General features: G+C 37.9%; 1 long non-coding RNA gene across 1 annotated transcript; it reads right to left on the bottom strand.

Annotated features, from left to right (window-relative positions):
* Positions 1-6,380: 6,380 nt before the first annotated feature.
* Positions 6,381-9,576, bottom strand: LOC121250414. The gene is made up of 3 exons (XR_005937780.1): positions 9,564-9,576; positions 8,490-8,495; positions 6,381-6,549 (listed from the first exon to the last, which is right to left on the bottom strand). It is a non-coding gene; the product is annotated as an uncharacterized LOC121250414 (long non-coding RNA).
* Between the last annotated feature and the right edge of the window lie 7,964 nt (positions 9,577-17,540).

Consider the following 17,540-nt stretch of genomic DNA (forward strand, 5'->3'; position numbering starts at 1 on the left):
GATGGTAAGTCTGTCTGAGCTTTGCGACTAAGTGCATCAACTACAACGTTGGCCTTACCGGGGTGATATTTAATCTCACATTGATAATCACTAATGGTCTCCACCCATCTTCGTTGCCTCATATTTAGGTTCTTTTGACTAAACAGATACTTTAGACTTTTGTGATCCATGTACACTTCGCATTTCTCCCCATACAAATAGTGCCTCCAAATTTTTAATGCAAAGACTACCACTGCTAATTCCAAATCATGGGTAGGATAATTTCGTTCAAGGTCTTTAAGCTATCATGAAGCATATGTGACAACCCTTCCTTCCTGCATTAGAACGCATCCCAATCCCATCTTAGATGCATCACTATAGACTACGTTGGGCTTATAAGGTTCTGGTAATGCCAACACTAGGGCCAAAGTCAACCTCTTCTTCAATTCCTAGAAACTCCCCTCGCACTAGTCAGTCCATACATATCTAGCATTCTTTCTTGTCAGTGCCGTTAAAGGACTAGAAAGTCATGAGCATTAGTTGGCCTTTGCCATTCCGTTACAGCATCAATCTTAGCAGGATCCACTGCCACTCCTTTGTTAGAAATCACATATCCCAAAAATTTAACTTCAAGAAGTCAGAACTCACACTTACTAAGTTTGGCATATAACTGATGTTCTTACAATTTTTCCAGTACAATCCTCAAGTGCTTCTTATGCTCTTCCTCATCATGAGAGTAAACCAATATGTCGTCTAAGAATACCACTACAAAGCTATATAAATATTGCCAGAAAATCTGATTCATCAATTCCATAAATGCGGTAAGGGCATTCGTCAGCCCAAAAGGCATGACTAGAAACTCGAAATGTCCATAACAAGTTTGAAAAGCGGTCTTAGTCGAGAAAATAGTGACTAAGATCGTAGATCAGTTTGCAAAGCGGTCTTAGTTGATGATATCCCAATGGCTGGGTCGAATAAAACCCTTTGCTAGAAGTTATTCAATCTACACTTTAAGCTCTTTTAATTCTGCTGGGGCCATCCGATAGGGTACCTTATGCATTGGAGATGTGGCTGGTTCAAGCTCAATTACAAATTCCTTCTCTCATTCTAGAGGTAATCCAGGTATTTCGTCGATGAAACCTTAGGAAAATCCTCAATCACAGGGATTCCTTGGATTTATTCAGGTCCTTCCTTTATGTCCCTTATCATCACTAGATAAACGTTATCCCCATTCACCAAACTCTTATTAACTTGTTCGACTGTTACCGTAAACAGATCAAGCCGAACAAACTCGCCCATATAGCAAATCCTTTCACGTTCACGTAAGTTAAACACTACTTCCCACCTCCGACAGTCTATCTGGGCATAATGCCTAGACAACCAATCCATTCCTAAGATTAGACTTAATTCCATCATGTGAAAAACAGCCGAATCTGCGGTTAGGATCAAGTTCGTGATTTCCAACAGGCAATTAGCAACTTTACTCGTAAAACTGATTACCTTCCCGTCGGGAATAGCTACTAAAACCTTCTGAGACATTGGCTCAGCCTTGAGCTCACATTATCGTACGCATCTATTAGAGATAAAAGACCTCGACGCTCTAGAATCAAACAAAGCACAAACCACGTGCCGCTTCAATCTAACTTTACCTAAAGAGATAACTATGATTACTCAAGATTTCCCAAACACAAGTTATCTACAATTAAGGCAAAGTTAAAAATGTTACCAGTAATCACTCCCTCGTTTGCCGTCTTATCAGCTTCTATGTCTACTTCTCCTGGCGTAATAACATAAACCTTGGCCTTTACTGCAGTTTTGGGTTTAGCGTTTGGTGTCGACACTCCTCCAGGTGTAATCTACGGGCAATCCAGGATCATATGGTTGGTTGACCACATCTAAAACACTCTCCTGAGGCCCTTCGACATTCTCCACTGTGCCTTTTCCTGCATTGGCGACAAGGTGGTGGAGTAATCGGTGTTGCCTTTTCACCTACCACACCCTTTTTCCTTGCTTGGGGTTACCGGGGCCTTTCACATCCCCGTATTACTTCCGGTCGAGTAAGGAAATCCCATTTTCCTATCCACTTGGGCCTGTGTGATTAATCTTCGTTGCTCCGCCTCTACTATCGAAGCAACATTGACTAGTTCTTGGAAATTTCCTATCTGTAGACATGCTACTTGGTTTTGGATGCGAGGTTGCAAACCGTCCTGGAACTTCCTTGCTTGCATCTTCTCAGCACTAATCAGATGAGGTGCGAACCTCCCCATTTCCATAAAATGAGCGGCGTACTAATCGGCCGTGATATTCCCTTGAGTTAAACTTGCAAATTCCAAAGCTTTCTGTTGCTTAGCCGTCTCTAGAAAGAAACGGTTGTCGAACTTGGTCTTGAATCGCTCCTAAGTGAGTGTAGTCAGACTTCCCAATTCTTGGACCAAAAGTTGCCGTTTAGTTTGCCACCAAATTCCAACTTGTCCCTGAAGCATATGTCTCGTGTACTGAACCTTCTGCTCCTCAGTACATCCACTAATTTCGAAAGTCCTCTCTAAATCCATAAGCCACTTGTTGGCCTTCAAAGGTCCTTCCGTTCTAACGAAATTCGGGTATCTATACACCATGAACTTCTCGTAGGTACATCCTTGTTCTCTAGGTGGTACTTGTCTGACATTCTGTCCTTGTTCCACCTGAGTACGCACCATTTTAGTCATCTGGCGAATAGCTTCAACTATGGTCTGTCCCCCTTCGATGGAAGGATTCCCTGCCTCTCGATGATGTATTCTCACGCCAGTCCTTTCCTCAAGGAGAGTAACCTTTCTTCCCTTAGACTGGCGATCTTACGGCAAAACTCCTTCTTCGTCCGCATTCAAGCCTAAAGCTATAAGATACAAGCATATGACTACAACTCTCAAACCTAGTTAAAGGTATCATGCATTCCTAGGACAACGTGTAGGTTTACCCAGAGACGTAATTACTCTGATACCGTGTTGTGTGGCGCCCCCAGCCCCCGCTTGGGATTGGATGGTGACTGAGACATCGGGACATGTAACACAATGCTACACACCCCTCGTACATGACAGATAAAATGCTATGCACCTAAGTACACCAGCAATATGCAATAACGATGCAGCGAAAAAATTATAAAAGTCGAATAACTAGGCAATGCGATAAGCAATTGCAAAGCATATGGCACCATAAACTAATATCATAACCCAAACATTATCCCGAAAAATAAACATAGGCCTTAAAGGCAAAATATCCGAAAAGCATGAAACATAATTTTAAGGTTCCCAAAACGCGGAATTCCCACAAAAGAAACGTGAATCCACATAAGATGGCTATAAACATTGATGTCCTCTATTTTTTTTTTTCCACAAAATATTTAAACTCCCGTATTCTTCACAACCATCGTCCCATCGGGAGATAGACACCAAGAAACTCCATAAAATGTGTCGTTCTCTTTCTCTTGGTCATGGGTATCGTCTTCTACACTTGTAACAACTTCTACCATTCTGGTTGAGAAATGGTAGTGGAAACTACTACAATGAGATTTCAAGAAATGTCAACAAGTAATCACACAACATACAACAGTTAATACAAGCATACAAAAAGTATATCATGATATGCGTGCATGGATATGTACTTGACTTATGCCTTAACCAGGACTTGACTTATGCACTTGACCATTTCCAAAAGACTTGTAACAGAGACTTAAGCTTTTCATAAAAACTTCTTAACTTTTCTTATTCACGTGAACTTAATCAGAACTTGCCTTATCAGAACATATCACAAGATTTGCATCGAGTGATCCTTATCATATGAGCTCTTATACTTGTTCAGAGGGTGGATACAACACGGCTCCCCTCCTTGAACCGCGTGTTCCTGCTAGTCACCATACCATTAACGATCTATAGGCGGGAATCGAAGGTGGGAATCGCAGGCGGGACTCTACCATCATCCCTTCAGTTCGAGATACACAGAGAATCATAATAACTCAACCTTACTTCGTTGAATTACATGCCTTATGCACCTATTAGTATTTGGTACTTCCTCGCTCCAGCATTCTTTAAAAAGAATGCATTTGAGATCCGTCGACTATTCTTCATCAACCTAGGGGTTACCACTCCATTCTTATACACTCCAGAGTAGACAGAGGAGTTCCACTAGGACATTCTCTCACCCTAGCACTTGGGGTCGTGATAAAACTTTTAGACTTTTTTTTTTTCTTTGAAAAACACATTTTGAAAATACTTCTTTGAAAACATATTCTTTGAAACATTTATTACCCAAAATGCATGTGACATGAAACTTAAACATGCTTACTTATGCATGACATATGACATATGAGATAGTGTGCATAGAACAACCAAGCATAACATCTTCATTTCATAGCATAATCACATAAACCATGATGGATATAAAAACATGTGCATAGAACCATAAAATCTTGCTAAGGCCGAAACTCATGGGCACAAAAACATGAAAAATCATCACATAAACATGTTCCAAACTTCAAGCAAATAACATAGAAATCATAGTTTAATAAAACAAAGCATGAAATCATAACATTTGACCAAGATCCGAATCATTCAAGACTTGGTATGGCCGAAACATCATGTTACATTTTTCATCATTCATAAACATGTGAAAACCGAAACATATACAAGAATTTCATGGCATATTCATCACAATTTCAAAGCATATAATTCCTTCCATAAATTGATATAAGATCATAATAACATAATCAACAAACAATCAAGAAATAGCAACCAAGATAAACATGGTAATGAAAAGATTTACATAATTATATATAAGTGTTAACCAAGAGTAGGTTAAGTATATACTTACAAAAAAATCCACGTATAGCAATATTAGCAAGCTGTAAATCCGAACATTCCTCATTAGAAAAACAACTAAAAACCTCATCTCATTGTTCTTGAGTGTATGTGCAGATTTCTAGAGCAACACTTGTCTATATCTATTTGGCTTCTAGGGTTTTTGGGGTAAAAACTTCTTCAATTTATTCTTAAGGTAAAGCAAACCCTAAAATAACTAAAGACATAGGTAGTGACCGAAAAACATGGAGGATAAACTCTTCCCTTCATTCGACTCCTAAGGTTTCTTAAGAACCTTAAACCATCTTCAAGAAATCACAAGAAAAGTGGGTGTTATATCTTCCACATTGACCAAATGAGATTTGAATCTCATTTTCGGGTTAAGCAAGTGATATGTGTGTGAAGCTTAGAAGGACTAATTCTTACCTTGACTAGACTTAGTGTGCCGAAATCTCTTCTTGAGACAAGAAAATCTTCTTGTTTGGTTGAGGAGAAAGTATAAGAAAGTGAGAGATTCTTCACGAAAATTTGAGAGAGTTGTATGGAGAGGATAAGAGCATGAAAATTTCAGATTTTGAAAAGGAAGAAGCCTTTGGGCGTGTGGTCTTCCTCTCCTTTTATAGAAAACTCCTCATTCCCTCATTGGTGATTGAAAACCAATGCATGTAAGACAAGTGGCAAAGATTTTCTTCCTCTTTTCACTTTGGCCGAAACTACCTCTTGGAATTCCCTAGATAGATTGCATTGGGAAGGTGCAATTTTCTTTGGGGTTGGCGTCTCCCTTCCCTTGGCCGAATTCTTCTTCTCTCCCCTTTATGCCCTTCCTTTCATCAAACAATTGGGTGTTTCTTCTAAGGGTAACATGGTAAAACATCATGTGACTCTTCCTTTTCCCAAGCAAGTAACCTTTTGCATGTATAACAAGTGGCAAAAGACACATGCCATGGTCTTGCCATCCACCTCCCTCTTCATTTCCCAAGGTGATGTTTCATCTTCCAACTCTCCTTCCCTAGGTGACCTTTCATGTTCTATTGATCCAATTTTTGTCTAGGTGACAAAAGGCAAAGATACATAGTACTTGGAAGTGTACTAGCCGAAATTTCAAGGGCATTCTTGTCCTTCAGTCCAAAAATCTCTTCACATATCCTCCTTCTAGAAACTCCATGCATACTTGACACTTGGCATTATCTAACTAAATTTTGAAATCCCATAAGCCTCCATTCGGTTTCCCATGCAAAACTCCAAGAAAAGCCCCATTTCACTTCCCTAAGTTTCTCTTTCCAAGATAACTCCATTGGAACTCGAATTGGGCAAGACAAAGGGTCTAAACATGTGGAAATTTGAATCTGGCCAAAAATCCTTTGGTCTCCTCTAGGTTCCTTTTGTTCCTTGAATCATCTAGAAAGTTTCTTACATAATGACAAGTGGTAACTTTTCCAAAATAGGCATGTAAGCCAACCCTTGGCATTTCCTATACTTCTCTCTTTCTCCCTTAGCCCACATTCAAGACTAGGTTCAAAGCAAAAAATTCTTGGGTCATATAACCCTAGCAAATAGAACTAGATCATGAGCCTAAACCTTTGGACCTAAATTCCCAATAAGGCCGAAATTCCCAAGTAACTAAAGTCACTCTTCTCTTGGGCTTAAGTCACTACATCAAGGCTTCTAAAACTCCTAAAATACCATGGAAACCTAGAACAATTCTAAGGGCCAAGCCTAGACGAAAACTCGAGCCATCACACTATACGTAGTATGTATTGTATATATTTTCATGAAATGAGATGTGAAGCTTATGCCTTATGCTTTAAATGATGGGAAGAAAGTGTTTTAAAATGTCCCTATGAACTGATGTTAAAATGTCCTTATGAACTGATGCTTTATGGATGTCATGAAAGATGATGTTTAAGCTCATGCTTTTAAATGACGTTTTTCCATGAATAAATTGTTAAATCAAAAAAACTGAAAAGGAAATGACTAAAAGGACTTAAAAGGAAATTATTGAAAGGACTGAAAGGAAATGAACATTTTAATGTATGAAAATACATAACGGCAATGACTGAATGACAGGGTACCAAAGGAATGGGCAGATTGCAATGCCGAGTAAGTAGTATTGGTAGTGCACCCAGTGTTGCCCCCTGACTGAAAGGGATTCCCAACCTGTCACCACAAGCGGAATTCAGGTCCAAAAGAAAACTGCTAACCCCAACACACAGGGCGTAACAGTATGTACCGGCCAAAGAAGGTGAAAAGAAAGAATATATGAATGCATCGATTTCTTTGAGAAATGAAAGCACTGACGGAAGAAACGTTTTACGAAAACTCCTTTTTAAAGAAAAAACCCCGCCTAGTGATGTTTTCAAAAGGAATGCAAGTCTCATGTATGTACAGTATGTATGGAGTGATAAATGCATGACTAAAAACCTATGTTAGTATATTTTAACTGTATGAAGTAATGTTTACTAAGTTATTCAACTCATTTTAGTTTTTATGTATGCCTCTCCCCCAACAGGAACTAAATGAGCAGAACGTGTCAGGACGGACACTGTCCAAGGGGAAGAGTACATAAGTCTAGGCATGAGAGTTTAATTGTATGAGAGGCCTTTTATTTTAAGATTTGATGTTTTCCACTGTAAACCTCTTTTATTCTCAAAGCACATTTTATTTTGTAACGTAGAGTCTTGCACCCTGGATATGGAAGTAAAAAGTTTTAGAATGAACAGTAATTCCCATCATCCTTTTCTTAAAATCATTTTATAAAAAGTCCAACCACAAGAATGGGTGTTACATGCTAGCCACCAATGATGGGTTGATATTCACCCAGATCGCACACAATTGCATGAAGGTGGCCACCTCAGTTGCTGTTTCATTGGCCACCACTCCTTATATTGGCCACACTCCTCCACAACGTTGCCTATGTAATACCTAGTAGATTATTCACTAAATACAATTTACGAAATAGGTGCCTTGGTTAAAATCTATATCTGCATCTTAAAAATTATTTCAAAACCAATATAGGTACATAATAATATATTTAGTTACTCTATAAATTTTATATTTCTAGAATTTACTGTCTTTTATTTTTACCTTTAAGTATCTCATTATATATATATATATATATATATATATATATTTTTATATGAGAAATGCCACCTTGAAGCGCTCAAAAATTCCAAAGCATAATGGCTCAAAAATGTTGAGCAAACTTGCTCGAAAACTGAAATTATTAGTGACATGTAATTTGTTGTTGTATGTAGACGTAGAGGGACTATACATTAAGAATGATGGAGTACATGAAAAGAGAGAGGGCCCGGAGAGAATAACAGAAAAGGCAAACAGCTAAAATGTCGCCAGTCGAAACCTAGGATGTTAGGACTAGGTACAAGAGTGAAGTGGATAAGCGTTGCTTAACCAACTTTACTTTTTAGTTCAATAGTAAGACTCCTAGTACTATAAATAGTGAGACCATTGCTAACTTGTGAACAGTGAAAAGTGACAGGAGGCAAAGAGGTAAGGTGCGACGTAGGCAAGGAAAGAGAATAGGGACGTGCGAAGTAGGCGAGGAAATGAAAGAATAGTGAGGATGAAGGGATGGAAAGGAAAGAATCGGTGTGCAGGAGAGAAAAGTGAAAAGTGCAAGAATGAGAGAGAAATATAAAGGAGGAAAAAGAGGGGACTAGCAACAACATACTTCAACAGTTCTATGAACAAGCTTGTGAATTATTTATTCATTATTGATTGTTATGTTATGGATCTGACTAACCATTTACTTGTTGATATTATTCTGGATTCATAACTAACTGTTGAAACGATATTTTTTTTTTTTTTTTTTTGTGATGTTTAATTATTCATTACTATCATTACGACATCTGTTTGCTAATTATTTAAATGTAAGAAAATAATTAAAATTGGAAAATATGTCATTTTTCCATCACTCATTAAGTTGTTCGTGCTCATACAAACGACATTGCTCTAAGTATGTCCCTACAACAAGCTACTTGCTCATATTAATGACATTTCCTTAAGTTTGTCCCTATAACAAGCTGCATGCTCTCATAAATGACATTGCTTTAAGTATATCCCTATATTATGAAGACAATCATGTTGGTCAATTTTTATAATTAGATCCTAAGATTAGTATTAGATCTAATTATAAGATAGTGCAATACATCCAATGGTGGTGGATGTAGTCCTTGGAGAGATGCATACCTCGCGGCAGCAGACCACCAAATCCTGTGAGAGGACAACCCTAGATGATGAAGGTAAAGGGCACACAACTCACTTGGGGGGTGAAACTACACGTGCAGGTTATAGAATGCCGTGAACAATGAACAATGATAGAAAATTGAAGAATGATAAATGTTAAAGTTTAAGATAAGACAAGATAAAAAGGGAAAATGAGCATGTTGATAAATGCTGCATTATTTGGTATTTCTTCATATGATCATGGCTTAATTATATTCAATCTCTGGTTAATAAATTGTTGTAATTAGTGGTATTATTGTACTTGAATCAAGGCTCATTTCTACGTATTAAATATTCATTTGTTCATTTGTTGTGCATCCATTATATTATTTGTGCACTAATATCTGCTCATTGTAATATTCTGATGTATTAATACTACTAGCATTAACTTTCACTTACTGAGTTGTTGAACTCACGTGGTGCCCCGGCCATAAATAGTCTTCCCGAAGACGAACCACTGGGATGCGAGTCAGTCGGTTGTATCTCTTTCGTTCTAATGAGGGTTGTGTACACGTATGCCAAGTACACATGGATAATAAAAATTGCAGCAGAAATGATAAAGATGAATAGTTAGAGACCGATCAAGTAATACCAGGGAAGTGTAACAATGTTCTTTAATAATAGTATTATCCAAATGTTACTATCATTTTATCCCAAATATAATTACATACCAACATAAGATCATCACCTACATCAAAATACAAAGTCGCACAAAGTACTCGTCGCTCAACTATAATGAACATCTTGAATTACAAAATATAAAACTAAATGGAGACAAGCCTCCATGGTTACTCTTCAAGTCGAGTGGCCTTTCTCCCTTGGGGTAATTATTCTAGGTCTATGGCTCCGAAGAACAAAATCCTAGGTGGGACCACCACAGTGAGATTTCGATGAAACCTACCATTGACAATACTAAAAATGAAAGACAATGACAATGAATATGCATATATCAACTCATGTAAATACGATTAAGAGCACATATATTGTAAGCATGACGAGGAATCACCCTCTAAGTAAAACATATATATTCTTAAGCATCACCAAGTGTGGGGGAATCACTCCACCCATTTGACACGGGACTCACTCTACCCAACCAATATGCAAACACATTCACCAAAACCAACGGGGAATCACTCCACTCATTCAACACGGGGAATATTTATACTCGATTAACAAATGGAACACCTCTACCAAAACATCACAAAGGACACTCGATCAATGCAGGGACTCTCTCTACCTGCGATATCATATGAAGCCAATACAGAAATGCCCCACCCAAATCATCACGGGGAATCCCTTTACAAGTATGAAAATTGTGGCAACATGTCGCTTAGGAATGGTACGGGGAATCCTTAACCCAATCCCATGAGTACAAAGCACATTGAAGGCACATCACTTTAAATCATATTGTCTTTAAATTACCTCATCAAAGTAATCAATATAGTGATAAAAGTATGTACTTTCATGAGAGAGGGAGACAAGAAGTAGAATATACAAATCCTAAACATATCCGTAAACATTTACCCTACATTTCTAGGATATTCGTACAAGTGAACTTACCTGGATAGTATTCTAAATACTACTAGTCAGGCTGGAGTGACAATCCTTAGATTGACGAAGACTCTGAGCTCTCGATGCCTATGAAGCCTTCGGATAGAAAAGAAGAAAGTGTTTATGTCCTTTACGATCTCTAAAGTGTGGATGTTGCCTATCATCCATTGCCTTTTATATGGCAGGATTGCCAATTACAGTCCTGACAAAACTTGACGTTTCCTCTGACCTCTGTCTTGCTTGAATGAGAAATGTTCAATCTCTATCGTCCATTTATCCTCTAGACTTGAAGACTAGAAGAGACCAAGTGACTGTTGGGATAAGGCATGCACATCTCTATAGCCTACCTTGGGACCAAACCCACAGTCCTTCCCCTTATAAGAGTCTCCCACGTTGTGTTAGGTCATACTTCTAAGGTGAGAGGATATAGCCTATAGGTACGTATTCCTTCTTCCTAGTATACAACACGTGCTACCTCTTGAGCTCCTATGTGTTATTTCGAAGTGCTTTCATGTTTACATCAGGCTTGTCCTCTCCCATTGCCCGGATCCTGTAGGGTTAACACTTCCTTTGCTCGCATGGTGTTAGTTAAACCTTCCTTCATCATCCTGTGCTACCTTGCACTAGGCAGGCTCTCTACAATGTGCTGCTCGCCTTACTTCCACCTTGGTTGCACATTGCTTGGCCGGCAACCTCCTTGTTGCTAGCATTTTGCTCACATGAGGTGATTCCTTCCCTTATTTTGGTATAGTCCTCACATCTTCCACTCCTTGACATAAGTTTTGTCCTCAAAACTTGGTGAGGATTATCCCTCATTGTGGAATTGCGAGGGATGTGCCTGAGACGAGCAGTAATGGTCCTTTTCGCTAACGTGGACGGTTTGCAGGTTGGCATTGGGGAACAATCAATCTTTTGTCCACCCCTAGGTTCTCATCTTTTGTCATTGGATTAAGGGCTTCCTCATCTTGTATTCTACGTCGGCTGCTTCTGTGCCACCCATCTCTATTGCTATCTTGTGTGCTAGCTTCTCTGCTAGGTTTGGCAATGCTTGATCTCAATGAGACCACATCTTCATTCCCTTCTAAGATCTCACATTCACAAACCGAGTGTCTTACTCTGCGTTGTAGTCCAACATTCGCTGATCAGGGCCTTTGCCCTCTGATGCACTTCCTCTTCTAGTCATTGCTCTTCCCATCACCATTCCATCTTGCTTCTTTCTTCTATGATGTGCCTGATTACTTCCGACGGTAAGGCCCCCTTTTGAACAATCTTCTTTTCGTTGAGTATATAGTGGTGTTTTCTAAAAATGTTTAGGGTTGTTCTGGCTATGTTGCATGGGCTTGAAGGTTATTTATAGCCACATTTTTGTTCATTAGGTGTCCTAAATGCCCTTATTTAGTGTAACACCCGATTCCACCATGAAACCCAAGCCTAGACCAAATGGAAGCCTAGCCTTCAAGAGAAACCGACACCGTTTTGGGTAAGCTTTCTCCCTTTCAAATTTTTTTTGTTTTTCTTTTCTTGACCCCGACGGTTACTTCTCTTATCTCTTTCCATTCAGTTTTTCACACCTCCGAATCCCTCTCCACCTTGAGTACCACCTCCCCACGCCTCTGTAATTTTTTTTCTCCCTTTTAAGTTCTCTCTTAACAAACTCTTTCTATCTATATCTCTCAAGCTCTCAGTTCTCTCTCTCAGAGTGTCTCTCGTTTCACTGCTAACCTACATGCAGTCACTGTTACTTAGGTCTTCACACACTACCACAACACTGCCAGCCTCCCTGCATGATCGTCCTCCACTCTCATGCACCATCATCAGCAGCAAACAGCATCGGACATCAAGACTCCGCTGTCGAAAGCAGCCTCGTTGCACTCTTCACAAGAGTCACACATGCAACCACCGTAAACTACCCCAAAGCAGAACTACTCCTCCGAAATTTCCCATGAATCAGCCACCCCATGCATGTTCAACAGCTTTAAGCCACCGCGCTGTTGCACCACACCGAAATAGGGGAGGTATTTTCCCATTATAAGGCATTTCCACCACCCCCACCAAGAACTCCATCACGTTGAGACCTCACAGAAACCACCGGCGAAATTTTCCCATCACCCCCAGTTTGCTGCACGCCACCTCAACTTCGCTGCCTCATGGTAATCTCCCTCTCTATTTCTCTCTTGTGCATCTCTCATTCTCCGTTCTCTCTTTCTCGCTCATCAATCTCTCTCATTATTTTCTCTCCCACTCAGTGCCCCGCCACCGCCCTCACAACCACTATCCACCGCCCAGCTCGCCGCTCGTCATGCTCTCCATCTCTCGATGAGCCTTCCACCTCACAAACTGTTGTTTCACAAATATGTTTTCATATAACAGAGTTCTACAGAAGCTTAGTGTAAGTTGGTCATGCATAATATATTTATGTAACGAAAGTACTTGGTTACCCTTTGAGTTACCACTATATTAATATGTTTTTAAAATTTTAACATATAATAGTGGACTCTATTTTATTTACATTTACAGTATTTTAAATTGTTTTTAAAGTAAATATTTCTTTAAAAAGTAAACGATCTGGTGTAGGTTTATGTCCCTGCAGACAAAGAAGAAGAAAAGAAACCCTAATTTAGTTAGTTTATGATATTACAAGTTTGCCCTTTAAGTACAAGCCAAATCATAAGGTGGTTTGAGTTCATCTTTTTCATTGGGTTGATTTACGATGGGTTTCAATATGATTTCAGATAATTTTTTTATGTTAATGTTATGATAGTTTCATCTTATTTTATATTAGTCAAAAATGTTTCTAAAGTGTTTTAAATTTGTTATTTCTTTTGAAAGAATAATCGATAATGTTGTATTTTTATTATGATCTAGTTTATTATATTGTTGCTGTAAATTTTAAAATATTTTGGTATAATTATATAATTATCTAGTAACAAATTTTATAGTTACACTTCAATAGTAAATAAGTTAGCATTTTTTCTAATATTTTAGTCAAAGTTATTAAATGGACATTGATGATCTTAGAAAGTGATGATATATTTTGGGATTATGAGAATTTTAGGTTTTGAGGAATTAAAATAGGTTATTTTAGAAGTTTAGGCTTAAATATTGAAATACGTATTCGATTGGAAATTTAAGAGCATTACGTGATTATTTTATAGGACACGATTAATATTTGTTCGGCATTGTTGATTAAATATTCGAAAGACTAAGAAGTTCAGGTAAGCGGAGTTCATATACTAGTTTTGCACAAAAGAAATGAAATGAGGTTGACTTTGAAAATATGCATGTTTGTTTTTTAAAAGAAATCTGAAAACGACCTCAAATGTTGTTCTGCATATGCATAAATTCTATATAAGAGAAAGTATTTTCTGTCATGACTGGTGTAGACATGAGTTAATTTTATACATTTTGTTTATGAACTATGCAAAAAGAGCGAATATGAAAATCTAAAATTTTTTGTTGTGAATAAATGAAGATGTTTTGATTCTGTTTTTTTTTTTTAACATGTGAAATGATTTGAAATTGTTCAGTATTCGATTTTGATATGATGTGACATCTAAAAACCTTGGCATGAATTTCTGATTTTGTATATGAATATGATCTGGTTCTGATGTTGTTATGTTCTGTTTCTGTTAAGGCCCAGTCACGGGTATAATGTTAGTTTATAACCCTACCACGGGGTGAAACATGGTATACGGTTCAACCATAGGTATAATGGTGATTTATAACCCTACTACGAGGGTGAAACATAGTATACGGCCCAGCCACGGGTATAATGGTGGTTTATAACCCTACCACGAGGGTGAAACATGGTATACGACCCAGCTACGGGTATAATGGTGGTTTATAACCCTACCACGGGGGTTAAACATGATAATTATCCCGATACAGTTCTCTAATATGATATGAAAATGATGTCTCAGTTTATGATATGCCGAAAGATTTTTGAATAAGAAAATTTTTCTGAAAGTTTCGCTCTGATGTTTTATAACAAGTTTTTTTATGCATTCTAAAAGTAAATATGTTAGTTCTACATTCTGAAAGTAAATGTCTTGTTCTGCATACCGAACTTTATAAATGCTCATGTTTACATGCTAGTATAAGTTATCTGCTTACTGAGTTGTTAATAACTTACCTCTTATCTCCACAATATTTTTCAGATGATTTTGGATATTTCAGCTGTGGATCATGAATTTGAAGTTTTGGGTGAGATGATTTAAGAGTAATGGATTAAGTATAGAAATTTTTCGATGTGTATTGGCGATTTTTATTAAGAAATTTTATTGTGTTATGATGACTTGACATTTTGGAAAATTGGTTATATTGAAAAAATTAGTTTGAATCGAAATTTCTTTATGATATTGAGAATTTAGAATCTATAATTATGTTGTTGAAATGTGAGTGTTAGTGACAGGAAGTAACTCTCCGATCCCTGCGGGAACGGGGCGTTACATTTAGTGTGTTACAGGTAGGCTATGGTAGATGGCTTAGTTACCGCAGCTCGAATAAATAGGGAAATTGTCCCTCATGACACTCTCACTTTCCCACATGAACTCCTCATTCCTTGGGCCTCCCCATTGTACTTTTGATAAGGGAATGACTTTGGATCATAGTTACTATTCCTTCCTGTCCACAATTCATATTGGCTTTTCCTCAAAAGTAAGATTCAGTTGTAACTGAATGTCATTTGAACTAACTATTTAGGGTTTCTACTTCCTAATACTCTTCCTAAACGAGAAGACGTAAAACACATCATGTACCTCCTAATATTTTGCTAGTAATATAGTTCTATACGCTACGGGTCTATTCTTTCCATTATCTTGTAGGGTTCAATATATGTCAGACTTAATTTTCCCTTTTTTTCCAAACCTCTCCACACACTTCATGGATGACACCTTGATATACACCCAATAACCCTCTTCGAAGGTCAAGTCTCTTCTCCTTGAATTAGAAAACTTTTATGTCGGCTTTGAGCCTTTGCCATTCTATTTTGTATAATTTTGACTTAATGCTTCATTTCTTTAAGTAGCTTTGTCCAATGAGCTAATATTCTCCAACTTCATCCCAACATATTGGTGATCTACACTTTCTCTGGTACAACACTTTGCAAGGTGCCATTTGAATAGTCGTCTCGTAGCTATTGCTATATGTGAATTTGGTGAGTGGGATATGGTTCCCCCAAGTGCCCTTGAAATCCAATACATAAGCCTTTAACATATCCTCCTCTATTTGGATGGTTTGCTCCCACTATTCATCTGTCTATGAGTGATAAGCACTACTGAATCTCAGTTTAGTGCCCATCGTTGCTTGCAAGTTTTTCCAAAAATGGGAAGTAAACCTTGGATCCCGAACCGATAATGTGGTCCCAAGTACGCCTTGGAGTCTGACTATTTCCTTAACCAGAAGAAAATGGGCGCTTTTAGTCAATCGGTCTACTATCACCCACACTGCATTCTTTTTGCTTGGGATTCTTGGTAATCCGACCACGAATTTCATGGCTATGTCATTCCATTTTTATTCTGGAATAAGTAGTAGTTGTAACGTTCTGGTGGGCCTTGGTGCTAAGCTTTTATCTAACTATACATGGAGATATCCCACTTCATTCCTTCCCACCATAAATTATTTTTCCAAATCTCGATACATTTTTGTATCACCTAAGTATATTGAATAAAGTTGAAGTGATACATGATTTTTTAAGAGTGATTTGATTAATGCTGTATTTTTTTTTATTTTACTGTAATATTTCGTGAATATTCAAAACAACTTCTTTTAGGACCCTTCTCGAACTTCCGCTGTTGTGAAACGATTTTAGTTGAATTAAGAAAAAATTGATTACTCATTTAAATTTTTATTTAACGTAAATGTATTGTCTGATAACCCTCCCAACCAAGGTCCATTTGGGGGCGTTACATGAGTTCTAAGGTTTTCCTTGGATATTTGGTCTAGCCATGGGCCTATTTGTGGTCTCTTTGGGCTTAGTAAAATAGCCTAACCAAAATCTTTGGGCTTGCCAATATTTTCATAAGTCAAAGTTAATAAATACTAATGGGATCCGTCTTGAATTCAAATAAGCTTAATTTGTCTAATAAATACCATCAGGCTCCTAGATAACTTCTTGGGCCTATTACTCGATCAATATTGGCCCACTTGCTCCTCAAATAGATTTTTAAATGGACTTTAACCCACCATAGATTTTGGACCTATAAACTATTCAAAATTACCCAATAAAATCTCAATTGGCAATACATACCTATTAATTGTATGAGCCTTTTTATCTTACCAAAGACCTGTCGTGGATGAGGTGGGCAAAATGGGATTCCGTGAGCTAGATAGCTTCAATTTGGGTATGCTTGCTAAGAAGCTAGCTAGCTAGCATGAAGCTGAGCATATCACCATGTGTTAATCACTTACATGCTCAAAACTCTTGAAAGAAGGCTTATTTGGAGAGTGCTAAACGGAGCTAGCTAGCTTTCCATATATTAAAATATGAATACATATTAAGATTAATATTGGATTGATGTCGAAGCCCACTTCATACAAAATTAAAGTACAATCTGCATGCAGTCAAGATCATAAGATACTGGATGAAGAAGCTGCTAGCTAAGCTAGGGTACTAAACTCGAAGGGGTTAGCCCACGTGGTGAAGATCTTAATTTTGGAGTATCACTTTCTTTAAAGTTCAATATTTAATACTTCATAAGTACAAACAATCATTTAGGATCACACCTCCTGGTGCAATGCCAGCGATTTATATAAACCAGTTATGTATAGTGAAACTTCTGATTGTGCGATACACAGAACTAGAGTTACTCTACAAGGTTGGGTCCAAAGAGCCCCGCCTTGGAGAGATTCCCGACATTTAAAAAAAAATAGCTAGGGTATTAAAAGAGCTAACAATCTAATAGATAAAGGATACTGCATGCCGATACATACATACATATT

This window comes from Juglans microcarpa x Juglans regia, chromosome 2D (assembly GCF_004785595.1).
Source record: "Juglans microcarpa x Juglans regia isolate MS1-56 chromosome 2D, Jm3101_v1.0, whole genome shotgun sequence".
Lineage (NCBI taxonomy): Eukaryota > Viridiplantae > Streptophyta > Magnoliopsida > Fagales > Juglandaceae > Juglans > Juglans microcarpa x Juglans regia.